The sequence below is a fragment of the Triturus cristatus genome, chromosome 9 (assembly GCF_964204655.1).
Source record: "Triturus cristatus chromosome 9, aTriCri1.1, whole genome shotgun sequence".
Taxonomy (NCBI): Eukaryota; Metazoa; Chordata; class Amphibia; order Caudata; family Salamandridae; genus Triturus; species Triturus cristatus.
Genome location: NC_140592.1, coordinates 1,167,713,102 through 1,167,729,173, shown reverse-complemented (window position 1 = coordinate 1,167,729,173; position 16,072 = coordinate 1,167,713,102).

The window sequence follows — 16,072 nt, the reverse complement described above, 5'->3', positions numbered from 1 at the left end:
CCGATCAACCTAGAGTGAAAAACATGCATTGTGTAATAATCCAGACTATTTGTCACACCGTGTACAGACCAAGGTCGCTGCACAGAGCTTTGGGATGGTAACAACAGATTGCTCTTGTGTGAAGCAAGTCTCGAGTCAGCAGTTTGTTTTAAGAAATAACATGTAAACGCAGTGTCGTGTGCAAAAGCAAAAAGATGGCTTTCTAACATTTAACGTGGTTATGCTAACTTAACAATGCCTGTACGTATTCAGAGAGAACTCACTACAGTCCAGGTAGGGGTATATCTGAATACCCTCTTGTCGTAAGTGAGCCACCACCGGGGCCAGGAATTTTGTAAAGACCCGCGGGGCTGAGCAGAGTCCGAAGGGTAGGACTTTGAATTGGTAGTCCCTGTGGCCCACTCGAAACCGTAGGTATTTCCTGTGACGTGGCAGAATGGGCACATGGAAATATGCGTCCTGCAGATCGATCGTTGTCATGTAATCCTCTTGAGAAAAGAATTGGAGGATGTCCTTCAATGTGAGCATCCGAAAGGACTGAGTCTTGAGAAATTTGTTGAGCAATCTGAGATCGAGGATGGGACGCCATTCCCCTGATTTCTTTAGTATGAGGAAAAAACGGGAATAGAATCCCAACCCTCTTTGATATTTCGGAACCACTTCGATGGCACCCTTGTTTAACATTATTTGGATTTGTTTGAAAAGTTCTCTGAGATGGGCGGGTGGTGGCCCGGATGGAGGTGTGCGTGGAGGAACCTTCACAAACTCTAGGGCGTGGCCCCTTGAAATAATATCCAGGACCCAGCGGTCCGAAGTGATTAAGGACCAGGTTGAAAAGAACTGGGAGATTTTTCCTCCAACAAGAACTAGAGGACAACTGGGAAAAGGAAGTTCTTTCCGTACAGAGTCACTGCTTCTTGGTTGAATTTCCTCTGTAATTCGACTTTCCTCTGTATGACTTGCTAGTTTGCTGTCTGTAGGACTGCTGCGGTTGTGAATAGTACCGCTGTTGCCCTTGATTGTACGAGCGGTATTGGGATGAGGAGCCACGAAAGGATGATGATGAGGAGGTGCCGCGGCCGCGCGCACCTCGAAAGGGCTGCTTCTTAAACTGTAGAGTGCCGAGGGAACGAGCCGTATCCGTATCCTTTTTAATGGTTTGCAAGGCATCTTCTACATGCTGGCCGAATAATGACTCCCCGTCATATGGCATGTCCAAAATCTTAGCCTGGACCTCTTGCCGAAAAGAGGTTGATCGAAGCCAGCCCTGTCTTCTTAGGACGGCTGCTCCCGCCAATTGGCGAAAACCGGTGGATGCGATGTCAACAGAGCAGTCAATGATCACGGATGACGCCCTCTCTCCCTCTTGCAGGATCTTCTGAGCTTCCGCTCTTGAATCCTCCGGTATAAGCTTGACCAATGCAGCCATGTCCGACCACATCTGTCTATCATAACGGCCGAGGATAGCCAAGGAATTCGCAGCCCGGACCGTTGTTGACGCCATGGTTGAAAACTTCTTGCCTATGGCATCCAGGCGACGGCCGTCGCGGTCCGGAGGCGCCGACATTGGAGATGATGGATTCTTGGAGCGGCGCTGTGCCGCTTGTGTGATCACGGAGTCCGGCTTAGGTTGAGACACCAAGCAGGCTGGGGAAGAATCCGGAGCTTTATATTTTTTCTCCAGGCGTGGGAGCACCGCCGGAATAGAATTAGGTGTCTTCATTAATTTTAAGCCTTCATTCCATATGAAGTCTATGATTGGCACAGCTCGTACTTGTTTCTGAGGCTGGGACTTGAAGTCGTATAAGAAACAGTCCTCTTCCCTAACCACCATGGGAAGGTGAAAGCGTTGTGCTGCTCTCTCCATCAGCTGATGGAACCCTGTTATGTCGACAGGTGGCGAGTTGACTGGTGACCTTGGCGGTGATGCGGGCGAATTGATTTGGTAATCATCCCAGTCCGCCATAGAGTCGTCCTCTGGGAGCTCGCCCTCTTCCGTATCCGGATTGTCCATATTATCATCCTCTGCATTGGAAGGCAGTGCAGGTGTGGAGGGCGTGGGTATCGTTGGCAATATAGGATGAGGTGGAACCTCAGATGGCGCTTCACGTGGAGTATTTTGAGGGGATGCTGGAAAACGACGATTATAGTCTTCCAACATATATTGGAGGTTGGAAATAAGCTGCACAGGAAGCTGCATCATAGGAACCGGAGCAGAGGGATTTTGCTCTTCTTCCTGTTCATAGTATTCATCCTCCTCAGACTCTTGGCACTTTATATGGAGCTCCGAAGGACTATGAGCATCCCGAAAAAGGGACTGATCGCCCTCATCCGAATCGTCCTCATCCCCTGAGGGAAATAGTTGACGAGGTGGCCGTGGTCCAGGTGGTAACATAACTGGGTCTAGCATGGCCTTACGACGTAGCATTAAGGAGCTGTCCACAGACCCCGGTGCTGGCGTTGACATTGGCACCAATGGCATTGTCGCAAAATTTGACCCTACCGTCGTCGAGGCGACTGTCGACGAAGCAATCGTCGACGGAGCTGCCGTCGACGAGGTTGCTGCCGTCGATGGGACTGCCGTCGACGGGGTGGCTGCCGTCGACGGGGTGGCTGTCGTCGACGGGGTGGCTGTCGTCGACGGGGTGGCTGTCGTCGACGGGGTGGCTGTCGTCGACGAGGCTGTCGTCGACAAGGAAGATTTCCTCTTCTTCTTTTTATCCATCGTCGACGGAGTTGTAGACGTCGACGGAAGCGCCAGCTTCTCAGTCGTCGACAAAGAAGTGAGTGGTATCGTCGACGAGACAGTTCTAAGAGACACACATACTACCGTCGACGGAGAAGACGTCGACGAAGTCAGTGTCGTCGCCGAAGGATATCTGCTCGATACCGTCGTCACCGTCGTCGACGAGGCTGATGAAGTAGCCGATCTCGTCGACGGAGGGGCCGTCGACGGGCCCGTCGACGGTTTTGAAAGTTTCTGACTGGAAACATGTGCTGACGGAGTCACAGACGCCTGAGAGCTACGTCTCGGGGGCGCAGACGTGGTGACAGAGACTTTGCCTGTAGACACTGCCTCAAGGTGAAGTCTCTTCTTTTTCAGAAAAGGAGATGGCAAGTCCTGGACACTTCCACGCTTTGAGGAGACTCCTGTTTTGACAGAGGCTACACTTTCCACCTCAGAAAGTGGGTTGTCTGTGTCCTTTAGTTTTTGAAGCCATATTAAAAGGCGACCTTCTCTATCTTTCAAAGTTTTGTGAGAGAAAGTTCTGCAGATCTTACAATTAGCCACCTTATGATCAGGATACAGACAATAAATACATTTCTCATGGGGATCCTCAGAGAAAAGTCTTGACTTTCCGCAAGATGAACAAGGACGGAAAAGAGATTTCTTACTTGCAGACATGATGAGAGATAAAAAAACTCAAACCAGATGAAGAACTGAGCAGAGCTCAGGGAGACTCCCTTCACACGACGTGCGGTAGAAAATCTGAGGGCCTGAGCCTCTGAGGAGAAGGTTCTAGAGGGTGATAGCGCCTGATTGGCTGGAGTTTGGACTATAAAATGACAGTGATATGTTAGCAAAGTGAATCTTTTTCTCAATGCTTTCCCATGTCTCAATTCTATCCTATGGTATTTTAACTTGATATGTTATTTGAACTATATATATATAAGTTTATTTGGGTATGTATATACTCTTATGTGGTTATGTATGTGTATATGTATATATACATGATACTTATTGCTTTTTATATATACCGTGGGACTCCCACTTCGACGACGGGGAATATTCAAGCATGTGAATCTATGAAAGACACCCCAAATACTGGAGAATTAGGAAATATTCCTCAAAACATCCGCTCAGACTTCTGACCCAAGCCAGGCAACACAAGAAGTAAGGCCACTGAAGACTTATTTCTCATCAACATATCTATTGCCAGTGATACGGTGGATCACCACATTCTTCTGATAAGCCTCAAACAGTGATCAAGGTGATCTGTATCAAATAAGATCTGAATTACAATCTTCTTATATTGACGTTTTCATGTCAATATTGACTTCAAAGAGTGACAAGTGCATACTTTCATAGAGAGGCTTGCTTTCAGCACTAATTTTGCAGATGTACATGCACATTAGCCCTAACCATTGATACCCACTGTTCTAGATAGAATGTCGCCGTTTATGCAGAACGTTCTGATGACTAGAGCAACATTGACACATGTCTGGAACATGTTTACCACTGGATGAGGGAAAGCTGCTTGGACCACAATGGAGAAAACACTTAATGGGCTAGAAGATCAATGTCACAGTCCCATTTAACTGACCACAGGCTTAAATGGGCTGAGTAATGCAAGGCTATTATTGCAGCAGAACCCAAGCCAATGGAATCAAGTAGCAAGATCAGAAATACTCCTAAAGTTCAACAAAAATTTCATGTATGGGGCCTTCCCAAATGCAATCTCCAGAACCTGTAAAACAATAGGATTGCATTGTATGCCATACGCATATTTTCCTACTTCTGGAAATTACTGCTTCTATTTGAAAAAAGAAAAATGTGAGTTCCATTGCAGCATACACAATAGACACTGGAACATGGACCGACAACACCTCCAAGAAACAAGCCAGCCATTAGGCACTGTTCTTGAACCTGTGCTCCTGAGAAGTTTACCCGATATGACCAAATAGTTCTATTGGGAGCATGGAGCTGTGTAAGGTGTTAAACTCTGGCACAACCTGGACTTGACCATGAATTATCATTCAAACCCTCTGTTATTCAGGAAGAACTTGAAAACGTTTATTCCAGACAAGCCTCTGAGTGCTAGTGCAATATGACACAGGACCTTGCAGTTTCTGTGCAGGACAAATATGAATACCTTAGTCACCCTAAAGATGAGGCTGTAACAGGCCAGTAGGCACAGACAAATGAAGTGAAGTCCACTCCTGAACTAATTACCACTCCTCAGCTCCAAGGTGCCTGGGTCTACATATTACATGGCCAGTTAACCAAGGTAGAACACCACCTGTGTAAATTGACAACAGTTTCTGTATTTCTAGTCTTACTTTCCCTTCACGCAACTACACTGATAGTTGCAGGGCATACAGTGTTTATAGGTAGACGTTTAGTCCTGAAGAATGCCCATGACCTGTGATAAGCAGCAACAGGGTAGAAACATGTAGGCACATAAGAACAAAGGGCTCTGTATCCCCTTGGTTCATCCAATTCTTGTAACCTTGTGGGACTTGCAGTACACTATTTTAGCACCCTTTTCACGCTGTAGAAATCCCCACAACTAACACCTCGATAGTAACACTACGAACATTTGCAAGAAGCCTGGGTGAGCCAACCATGGACAACCAGCGTGGTGAGGAACAAACACTATGATGAAGCATGATACCTATGTAGGTGAATATTTTGCGTCCTGAAGTAAACCATGTAAAGTGTCCAAATGGTTCTAGTCAATACAAGGAAAAAATCATATAAAATGTCAAATAATGTAAATTGCATGCCAATTATGGATTTTAACGCCTTGTTTGTGTAGTCATATTTTGTATTGGAAAGTTGTGTTAAAGTTTAGACCATAGAGGATATATCCAACAAGAGGGAGGTTTGAACTCCCATATCCTTTGGAGAGACAGTCTTGTGCCCTGGGCAGGAACAAGATGACGCTCTAAATTTGTACAAATAATGTAAACACTCTGTTATTTGACTTGGATGCAGCCCAAGTTGGGTTAATACAACGCAAAGTTAGTGGTGTCTCAGGTGATGCAGTACTTATGTACACAGACACGCTAGAGGCATTTAAAGGTAATTTTGTGTTGTTACTTTATAAGCATGCATGTGTATTTCATTCACACATAGCAAGTGTTTACACTGTAACAATGTCACAATGAATGACGATGGGTCTCTCAATATATGCCTGTAGTATGTCTGACCCCTGAATGTCTCATGCAAATCAATATGTTGACATTATTATGGGCCTCGCTGGTGTTTACTGATTGGAGTTATGCTGCAGCACTGCATTTGTTTAGTGTTTACTGATTGGAGTTATATTGCAGCACTGCTTTTGTTTAGTGTTTACTGATTGGAGTTATGCTGCAGCACTGCATTTGTTTAGTGTTTGCTGATTGGGGTTATATTGCAGCACTGCTTTTGTTTAGTATTTACTGATTGGAGATATGCTGCAGCACTGCATTTGTTTAGTGTTTGCTGATTGGGGTTATATTGCAGCACTGCATTTGTTTAGTGTTTGCTGATTGGGGTTATATTGCAGCACTGCATTTGTTTAGTGTTTGCTGATTGGGGTTATATTGCAGCCCTGCATTTGTTTAGTGTTTACTGTTTGGAGTTATGCTGCAGCCCTGCATTTGTTTAGTGTTTACTGATTGGAGTTATATTGCAGCACTGCTTTTATTTAGTGTTTACTGATTGGAGTTATGCTGCAGCACTGCATTTGTTTAGTGTTTGCTGATTGGGGTTATATTGCAGCACTGCTTTTATTTAGTGTTTACTGATTGGAGTTATGCTGCAGCACTGCATTTGTTTAGTGTTTACTGATTGGAGTTATGCTGCAGCACTGCATTTGTTTAGTGACAACCCATATTCCTAGCTTGAAGACTGCTTGTTTTATGGGCAAGTGTGGTGTGGTGTGTAATGAAGGTAAAGTTATCAGGAAGATGGGAGTTTCTTAGCTTGTAAAAGTTTTCATTTGTATGCTCTGGGTCTGATTTTACTTATTAAGGCTTGTGTCTTTGCCATGAATGTAGCAAGAGTAGGATAGGTGTGGGCAATGGCCCGAGTGGCTGACTTTGGAGCACGAGGCTCACGGTTCGACCCATGGTGGAGGATCAGCTCAGCATCATGTGACTCTGGGCAACAGCTCACTTAATCTCCCCGACTGCCCCCCAGCGCCTGGATACCCTTAGGGGTGATGAGTTTGCACTTTAAAAATGTGGAATTATTTATAGTATCCATAGTCTGAATAACATACGCATACCTATAGTAAGTGGAGAGTTGAGTAGATAGGAAGGGGTAGCAGTGTCTACTGCCTTTCTTATAATGTTGTTTCCCCTATAATTCTGTCAAATACTGCTCATCATTAGTGGTGCGTCGTAGAGCTGAGGGGTTGGCGCTACACCACATAGTTCTTTAAGACGACAGTTGTACAGGGAAAATTTCAGAGGAAAAGGGTCTCAGCAAGAACAACCTGAGGACAAAACAGTTTGACTTTGGAAACCCATTTCTGTGCAAAACCCTCCACTGGAAGTTCCTATTAGTGCAACTCTTTTCTTAGTGTAATCCTGCGGTAATTGCATCTTCCACCGTGCCACCCCTGGTATCACAATGTGCGCGGCATCGCCGTCCCAATGCTAATTCCTCGCGGTGAACCTGTACTGTAGAGCCATCGCATTTCTTAGCATGGCATTACAATATGAAAGGGAGATATGTGAAAGCCTGCTTTCAAGCCCCCTATGACTAGCTCTTGTTTTAAAATCCAGAGAGCCCTCTTTGTTTGCCCATGCCAAAGGGAATAAAGGACACCATTGAATAATTGCATTCTTTTCACCGTTGCCTACTTCATTCGACAAAGACGGAAAGTGCCTTCAAAGTGGACCATGGAAGAATCAACCGTTGTCCCATTAGACAAGAGGTGTGCTCCCAGTTTTTTTTTCCTTTTGCTGCTTCCCAAAGTCATTTGAACTGTTTAGGTGAATTTGGACCAGTGGATCCAAAGAGTGGACAGCAAGGAGCGATTTCTATTGACAAAGAGGGTTTGCTGAAAGTCCTCCAAATGCTGTGTCATTACCATGTTAATGGCACACTGAAGGCCTATTCAACATGGTGGAAGCTTTGCTAATGCAGAGTAGTTCCGCTTTCCATTTTACTGCCACAATTGCCTGGATTTTTTTTTTTTTTGCATGGCATAAAAGGACTCCTGTGAAAGGCCTAACAAACCATAGTGCCTCATTTGCAGTTTTAATATTTTCTTGCCTCTGTATCTAAGAAATACTTTATATTTTCAACGGATATGCACTTTTGATATTTTACTGTTGTACACTTCTATTCACTATACCTTTAAATATATTCACCAGAAAAAAAGGCAAAGTTAAAGTGAAAATGATTTTCCAAAATAAAAGATAAAATCCACTGGAATTGTTAAGATTATCTCATGCATTGCTCATGACATCATAACCGGCATTCATGACGACCTCTCCAATGACAACATTGAGGACATACTGATGAGCTCTCCACCTCCTGCACTGATGTCACTATATTGAAACCGTAATGTGTGATGCAGAATGTATGCATGTCAAGAAAGCACAAATAAGTACTAAAGACCACGTCTAAGAAAGCCAACATAAGCCACTATTCTGCACAACTAATACTTGGGAGCGTGGTTGGCATCTCACATTTTCTTTGGGGACCATAGTGATTCTATAACATATGCAAGGCCTCTGTGGACTTTGTGGAGCCAGCAGTGGGAGAGCTCTACAAGTTCAACTCATATTTTGTGTATTTAACATATGCGTAAAGTGGTGATTTTGTTTGAGGACCGTATTCTTTGTATACCATGCATCATGCAGAAATGTACTGTTTGCATACCGGTGAGGCGGATTAAAGAAATGATTATTACATGTGTGAACTTCATATGTATTATACTCCAGGTAGAGGCACCCATAGATAATGTGATTCAAGATTGGCCAGGCCACATTCACTGTTACATTTTCCCTTTCACTTTTTCCTGTAAGTTTCTCCTTTTAAGTCACGGGCCAGCCCTGCACCAGTCCCTGTGTCCACAGGGCTCATTGAATATGGCCTTTGGATATGAACTGTTTTTTTATATTTGTTTTTAACTTGTTCCCAATTTGCATGAAACCATGTTCTTGTCGTATGGTGTTGTACCTGCTTCTCAGGGACGCCCGCATTCTTCCAGGGGTCAGCGGACACCACATTGACGTCTTACACTCCCGGTGACATTAATTTAAAATCAGGGCACAGGATAAGGTATCGCACTCAGATTGCCTGGATCCTCTCAACATCTAATGATCTGTACATCTTCTAGTGCACAAAGGGAGAACACACTCCCACTTCTAATGGGGTTTACTTTTTAAATGGAAATACTCTACAGAGGAGAATTTGTAGAGGGCCACAAATTCATGGAAAATATATACTAAAGTGTCAGTCTGATTACACCTTCACGCCTGTCCAATGCTTTTTTTAATGCCAATATCTTACAAAATACTAAAATGATTTACACAAAATCATCCAAAGACCCCATTCTAAGCAAAGGACTAGTTCATGACACGTTTGATATCAATTCGTTCAGCAGTTTTTGTTGAAGTTTCAAGCTTTCCCATAGGAGGATGAAGGGGAAATGCCACTTTTAAACCCCCTCCTGTAAATTCTACCCCTGAACGAAACTTATATTTAAATTTAGACAGGTGCACGTAGTGACTGGCAAAGTTTGTACAGATTTGTGAAATGGTGCCAAAGTTATAAACGTTGTTCCAATGGAAATTGAGACTTAGGCACAGGTACACCAGGGAGGAGCGTCATTACCCACTCAGCCATGTCCCTCCCATGGTCCGGATACCTCCCACACCCGCCAAAGGCAATAAAAAGCATATTACACTCCATGCTTCTGCACATGTGCTATAAACACATTTTATTCCTATTGCCTTTCTCTTCCTGGGCAAGATTTTGCTCTTCTGTGTACTCCCTGCCTGTATTGCACTGTAGGTGTGGGTCATGTCCTTTAGAGTCTCCTTTGGTGTTTGGCTTTTTGAATTTCCCTCCACTCATACGAGAATAGTGAGTCATGTTGCACGTCTCTGCCGTGGGTGCATTTGGTGTATGTGAAATGTGACTCTTTTTGCATGATGACACAGTGTAATCAAACTTTGTTTCACAACCTTTTGCAGCCCCATTCCCAGGATCACTGGTCACTGTGTATTCTCAAGCGTACTGCTGAGATTGTAATGTACAACCTAAAAGTAATGGACAAAGAGGCTAGCATTGTTACATTTAGAGGACAGAGTCACTGAGGGACCAATGGTGAAGGCAGCAAGGAAGGTGTTGCATAGGGATAGGCGAGGTTGTTAGCGTTTGAAATAGGATGCTGAATGAGAGATCAGAGTGGGTAGCTGATGGTTTATGGATTGAGAGATTTTGTGCACACCCACCTGAAAACCTGAAGCATTACTACTAATGAAATTCCCTATTATTTGTATCTGTACTGTTTGGGGAGCCTTAAAACCCTTAAGATTTGGTTTCCCCATTCGATGTTGGAAATGTTGCAAATATTACTATGCAATGAGCAAGAGTGCTCATCTATGAAGCAAATTTAGCTACACACCCTAATGCAGTTAGACCTACAGCCTCAGAAACAGTTGATAATGTGGTTGTTTTTAACTCAGGGGCATTTACTGATAACCTAACATACCAGGGTGAGCCTAAGCTGGAATCTGCTGTAGAGATATGACAGAGAGAATCACGGAAACAGTAGTGCCAGAAAGTGTGGCAACACGTGGCAGCGATGCAGGACAGTCAAGTACGGGTGGCAGTGAAATGGTTCAATCGATGTAATAATGTCATTAAGTTAGGTATTAACTGTGGAAGAGGCAATCCTTACCATCTTACCCCTGATTGGATCTCACACAAGTCTCTTTGAAACTCTACTCTACCCATAGTGTCTGTGGAATAAACAACAGGCAGTTCCCTAGAGAAATGAGTCCAGTGCAAGCAATACTAACAACATTAAAGTCAAGAAAACAACACAATAAAATTCCCAAACAATTATAGAAACATAGAGGTTAAATATAACAAGCAAAAAATGCAGAGGAGAAATCAAACTCAGATAGGGTAAACCAGAAATATGAATTTGTAAAGTTTTAAGGTAAAAAGCACATAGAAAAATTAAAGTATCATTGAAAAAAGAAATGTTCTGCAGCTGACCTGGACACAGGAGCAATTTCTGGGCAGCCTCGGGGAAGCAGAGGTCGGATTGAGCAAGTGGGTCACCAAAAACAAACGTTTTACTTTGGGACTTAGTCACATTTTTGTCACTCATTCTTCCAGCGTACAAGGCCCAGGCCTAAAACTGATGAGGGACCCTCAAAGTTGTATATGTTATGATTGAGCTGTTGGTTTTGGCACAACAAGTTCTGTCAGGGACAAAGCTGGGTTTGCAGCTTCTGAGGTTACTTCACCCACTAAGAAACATTTACAGTCTTGCTCTTGACTAAGATTTTACCTCTGTATTTAACCCCTTTTTGGATCTAAAAATCCTCCACCTGGAGAAGGCTGGAAGCTGTAGCCAGCCAGGGCACCACAAGGCTGGATACCTTCACTGCAGTGTCCTGCTGAGCTAATTTCCAGTAGTAAAAAGCAAAGAGCAGGCGAACCTGATTTCCTTGTGCGCCTTTGTGAAGACCTTCCTACAGTCAAAGATGGAAAGGTGACTTAGTTCAACTTTTCATCAACAGCTATAAAATGTTCCATCTAGTCACACAAGCATACCCTAAATTCTTAGGGCAAGGTTCTAGGCATCAGCGCTTCCTCAAGTCAAGACTCCTACAGGATCCAGTCCTCTGTGTTCAATTGGGCCCTCTTGGAGTCAGGAGTCTTTCTGCCTTTTTTGTACATCGAGCAGACAAACATGGGGTCAGTCTAAAATGTGAGGGCCATTGTTGGAATAAGGCAGTATCTGTGAGGCCTGCACAAATAACATGACTACATTTGTCCTTCACTGGGAACCAAACACCCTAGTGTAGCGCCTGACTCTCGGAGGGTAGCGCTGCAGAGCAGTCTATGGCTTACTCAAGGGTGGTGGTGTGGGCTAGTAATCGCCATTACAGGTGCGCAGAAATAACACTCAATAATTGATTGTCCAGTCGGTACTTTGCTTTATAAAAGTAAGAGTACATTTATTAAACACACACACTACTTAATACTATGCACCAATATACAAATATACATAAGCTGTTGGAACTACTTTGTGACATTGCATAACATCTTCACACCTCCCGCAGCAGAGGCGGGATCTAGTAGCCCCACTCCCATGTATGCACATCATCTTGCCCCCTAATGCAGTGGGTTGACACAACCTGGAGCGAGGGCCCTGCCAACTGGCACCATCCCAGTGGCGACCCACCCCATCATCTCAACAAGCATTAAAAATAGGTACACCTGCCCTGAGGACAGAGAACCCTGACCGAGCATCTCATACTGACCATACAGTATGCACCTCTACATGTTGTGGCTAACAGTCTGGGTTGTTCCTCCCTAACGCAGTAGCAAGAATTCATATTTGGGCGTCACTTTAAATGAGGTACTTATCATAGATGATAATTATAATGCATTGCAATCACAGCCTCTAAAAGGCATCACAGGTAAAATCACAGGATTACGCAAATACAGCCAGCCACCCTAGCAGGAATATCCAGCAACATAACCCCATTTGGCTTATGACATCACCTTACACAGAGACTTCACATAACACTTGTAACTTTCAGTCCCTCTAAAAGAAATAACATTAGTAAATGCATTTCTGGTGCAATTACACCTCTTCACCTCCAGGGGATGCCCATCTCCAGATATCCCCAAATCAGCCCTTCATACCTTGAGGCAATGCCTAAGGCACCCCCAGCTGCAGAACAAAAGTTACAACCATGGGGATACCGATGATGCCTGGCTGAGCCCTTGAGGGGTTATTCTTTGTAAGTCCCCAGAGACTTAGCGAGGGACTTTCCATTTCCATGCTGGGAAAGACTGCGTTGCTCCTGCAGCTCCCCCTGCACTGTGCACTCATCTGGTGGTGACCCCATCCTCTTGGGGTCACCACACACCAAGAACCATCCTCCTGTCCCTTGCAGGCCGATCCGGGCCTGAAAGGCATTATGGGGCGAAGAGCTCCTTGAGCGCATATTCCGCTGCTCCAGGGAGAGCTGCACTGCCCCCAGCGGCCTCACGCCGCATCTCCCGGCCTCGGGGGGGGGGGGCACGGTCCCACCCGGACCCCTAGGTGAGCAGTGGCAGCTCGGAGAGCCCACCCCCGGCTGCTCCGATGGTTTTTCGGGGGCCCAGTCCCACCCAGGTCCCTCACTGCAGGCTCGATGGGGAGCCACTCGGGGAGCCCACCCCCAGGGGCTCCTGCCGGCTCCCCAACTGGCCAGCACCCTTGCGTGCTGCCACGGGAGCTGGCACTCGTCTTCTGGTCTGCCCTCTCCGGCGGGCAAACACGAGGCTGCTTTCCCGCTCCAGCTGGTCTCCGGGGAAGTGCGATGTCACTCCCCCCGCCTTCCCGCTACTGAGGGGGGAGTGCGGCGGCACTCCCCCTCCTCCTTCCTCCATTCGGGGCCCGGAGATGGGGTCACAGGCCCCCGAACATTTTTGAGGGGGGCGCAACGGTGCTCCCCTCACTCCGGAGTCCTCGGGGGCCAGGGTGGGCTCCTGGCACCCCAGTTGGAGCTATTTTCACGGGGAGCACGACAGCGCTCCCCGACTGGTCTTCTCCCTCTTCGGGGCCTGGAGTTAGGATCCCAGGCCTCTGGACAATCTTCACGGTGGGCTTGTGGCACCCCGTGTTGGGATAAGTTCAAGGGGAGCGCGACGGCGCTCCCTGACTTTCTCTTCTTGTGGGGCAGCCCCCTGGACCTGACCCACCAAGGGGGCACATAGTGGTCCGTCGGCAGAGCCCCAAGTGCTTCGTCGTCGGTCCCTGCAGAGGTCAAAGGTTACTACCTTCTGGGGTGCATATCTCGGCTCTCAGGCGACCGATCGGCTCCATTCTGGCCTCTTCTTGCTCCCAGTGGCACTCCCTAGCCACTGGGAGCACTTTCCTTTGCCCTCTTGATCTCCAGGAGGGTGAATGCAGCAGGGAGCGGTCTTCACTGGCTCCCTGCGCCAGCCTTTCGCCTGGCTCTCCTCCTGGGCCTCTCTTCTCCTTGCACAGAGGCCCAGGCTTCTGCTCACTGGTCCTGGTCTCCCCTTTTGGTATAAGTCAGATTCCGGGGACAGTCTGGAGGTTCTTCCTTCCAGCGGCTCATGGTGCCAGGCTCCAGCACCAGTCTTCCTCAGCAGACCACACCCCAGAGAGAGCTCCTCTTCCTGTGCAGACTCTTTTAAAAGAATGGGGAGGGGGCTGGCAGGAAGTCTCTGTTTGCCCTATCACACATCACCTCTCTGTCCCTGCTCCCTACTTCCTGCCCAGGCCTCTGGGTTTGTTCAAAATGGCATTGTCCAGGGGTCTCATGCCACATGGTGTCTGAGAGTCCCTACCCTCCTCGCTGCCTTCTGTCCAGAGCAGCTTGGTGCCTGGCACCAGGTGTCAGCTGCTGATGGATGAACCTGCAGCTCCACCCATCTTCTCTTCTGGGAGTGGAGGCCTTCGCCCTTGGAATGCTACAGCTTGCATCCGTAGAACCACAGCTGGAGGCAGATCCTTCTCCCACTGCGCCGCCAAGACCTGGAACACCCTCTCCCTCAACCTACGACAAACCGAAGACCTTCTAACCTTCAGGAGATGACTCAAGACATGGCTGTTCGACCAGTAGCAACATTACCCCCCCCCACTCCCCACCCTCAGTGCCTTGAAACCCTTGCGGGTAAGTAGTGCGCTTTACAAATTATTTGATTGATTGATTGATTGATTGATTGATTGATTGATTGATTGATTGGGGGAGGAAGGTAATTAATTCAGCCTGGCAGGGTCAGCCCCAGCCAGGCCCTGGTTATGAGCTGACTCAGAGAAATATGACATTTCTGGATGACCCAAAAACAGTACAAATATGACTTTGAACTCTGTAGAATACTTCTTCTCACATAAGTTACAGTGGACTTTAGAGCGTGTCTGGAATTTGTAGGACCTAGGAAAGTAAACCTAGCCCATGTGCTACCCATCCTCATAGGAGAATAATGGAATAAAAACAGCGAAGCACACTGACTTTCCCTCAAATGTTTCTTCCCATTGTAGAAAAGCTTATTCCATGTCACCACCCAGTTCTGCATAAGTCCTGCCACATCATTCAATTTGTAGCTGCTCCTGGGCTGCGCACGCTAGAAATCTCCCCTGCGCAGCCCTTACACTTGTGCACACGCATGTACACACGTACCTGCATGTAAAAAGCCCGGTGCCCCTTTCTCTGGCTTCAGCACAGTGGCCTACTCGCGCCAAGGGGACACCGGTAAAATACACATGCAGTCCCTTTCATCATGAGTTCACTGTGGGTGAGTCCCAACCTATGAGGCTCTCCCACAATAAAAGCTCAATTCATAGGTGTTAAAAAGCGAAAAATCTGGGCGGCTCAGATGGTCAGAACCACCTTCTAACACACATACATACCAGTAAGGTCCGCCTTATTGTAAACGTGTGTGTTAGGAGGAGGGTGGTAATAGACCTACATTCAGGAGGAGAATGGGCCTCCTGCTCTACAGTTAGACAAATGCTTTAGATTATGAATGCTAAACACCCTTTATCACATATCTTGAGATTCTTTTTGTTTTATAAGGAATCAATCTTGAGTCTTCAATGGAGTAATAATTTGTCAGGTACAAAATCATCTAGAAACTCCGGACACCTAACACGTGTCTTAAAATTGAGTGGATAACAAAATAAAAAAGAAACTGAATACTTGTGATGCAGGGTGCTTCAAATTCGTAATCTAAAACAGGAGGTCAGTCACCTGGCCTATGGAGAGCAGTTCCTGTCCCATGGTGCCTACTGGTGCCAAAAGCCCTTCAGTTCTTTTCACCAAGCAGGTGTTTTCCTGGGTTCCAGGAGTGCCCTGAAAAGGAGATGATGAGGTGGGAGTCTTCTCTGGTGCGCTAGCCAGTAATGTACTGCCTTTTCCCACCTAGGCCTATCTAATTTCACATTCTATGCCCACCTTCTTTTGCAGCACATCCTCTTCGCTAAACTTTAGACATTTCAAATCCAAAATGGCTAACCCTCGTATTCAATCTAGAGGGTCTTCTGCTAGATTGGAGCAACAAAGTCTAGAAGGGCCTGAGAATGGCAGAACCTTTCTTTTAAGGCCCACTTGGCTTCTCCAGGTCAACAGAAGTATGAAGGTT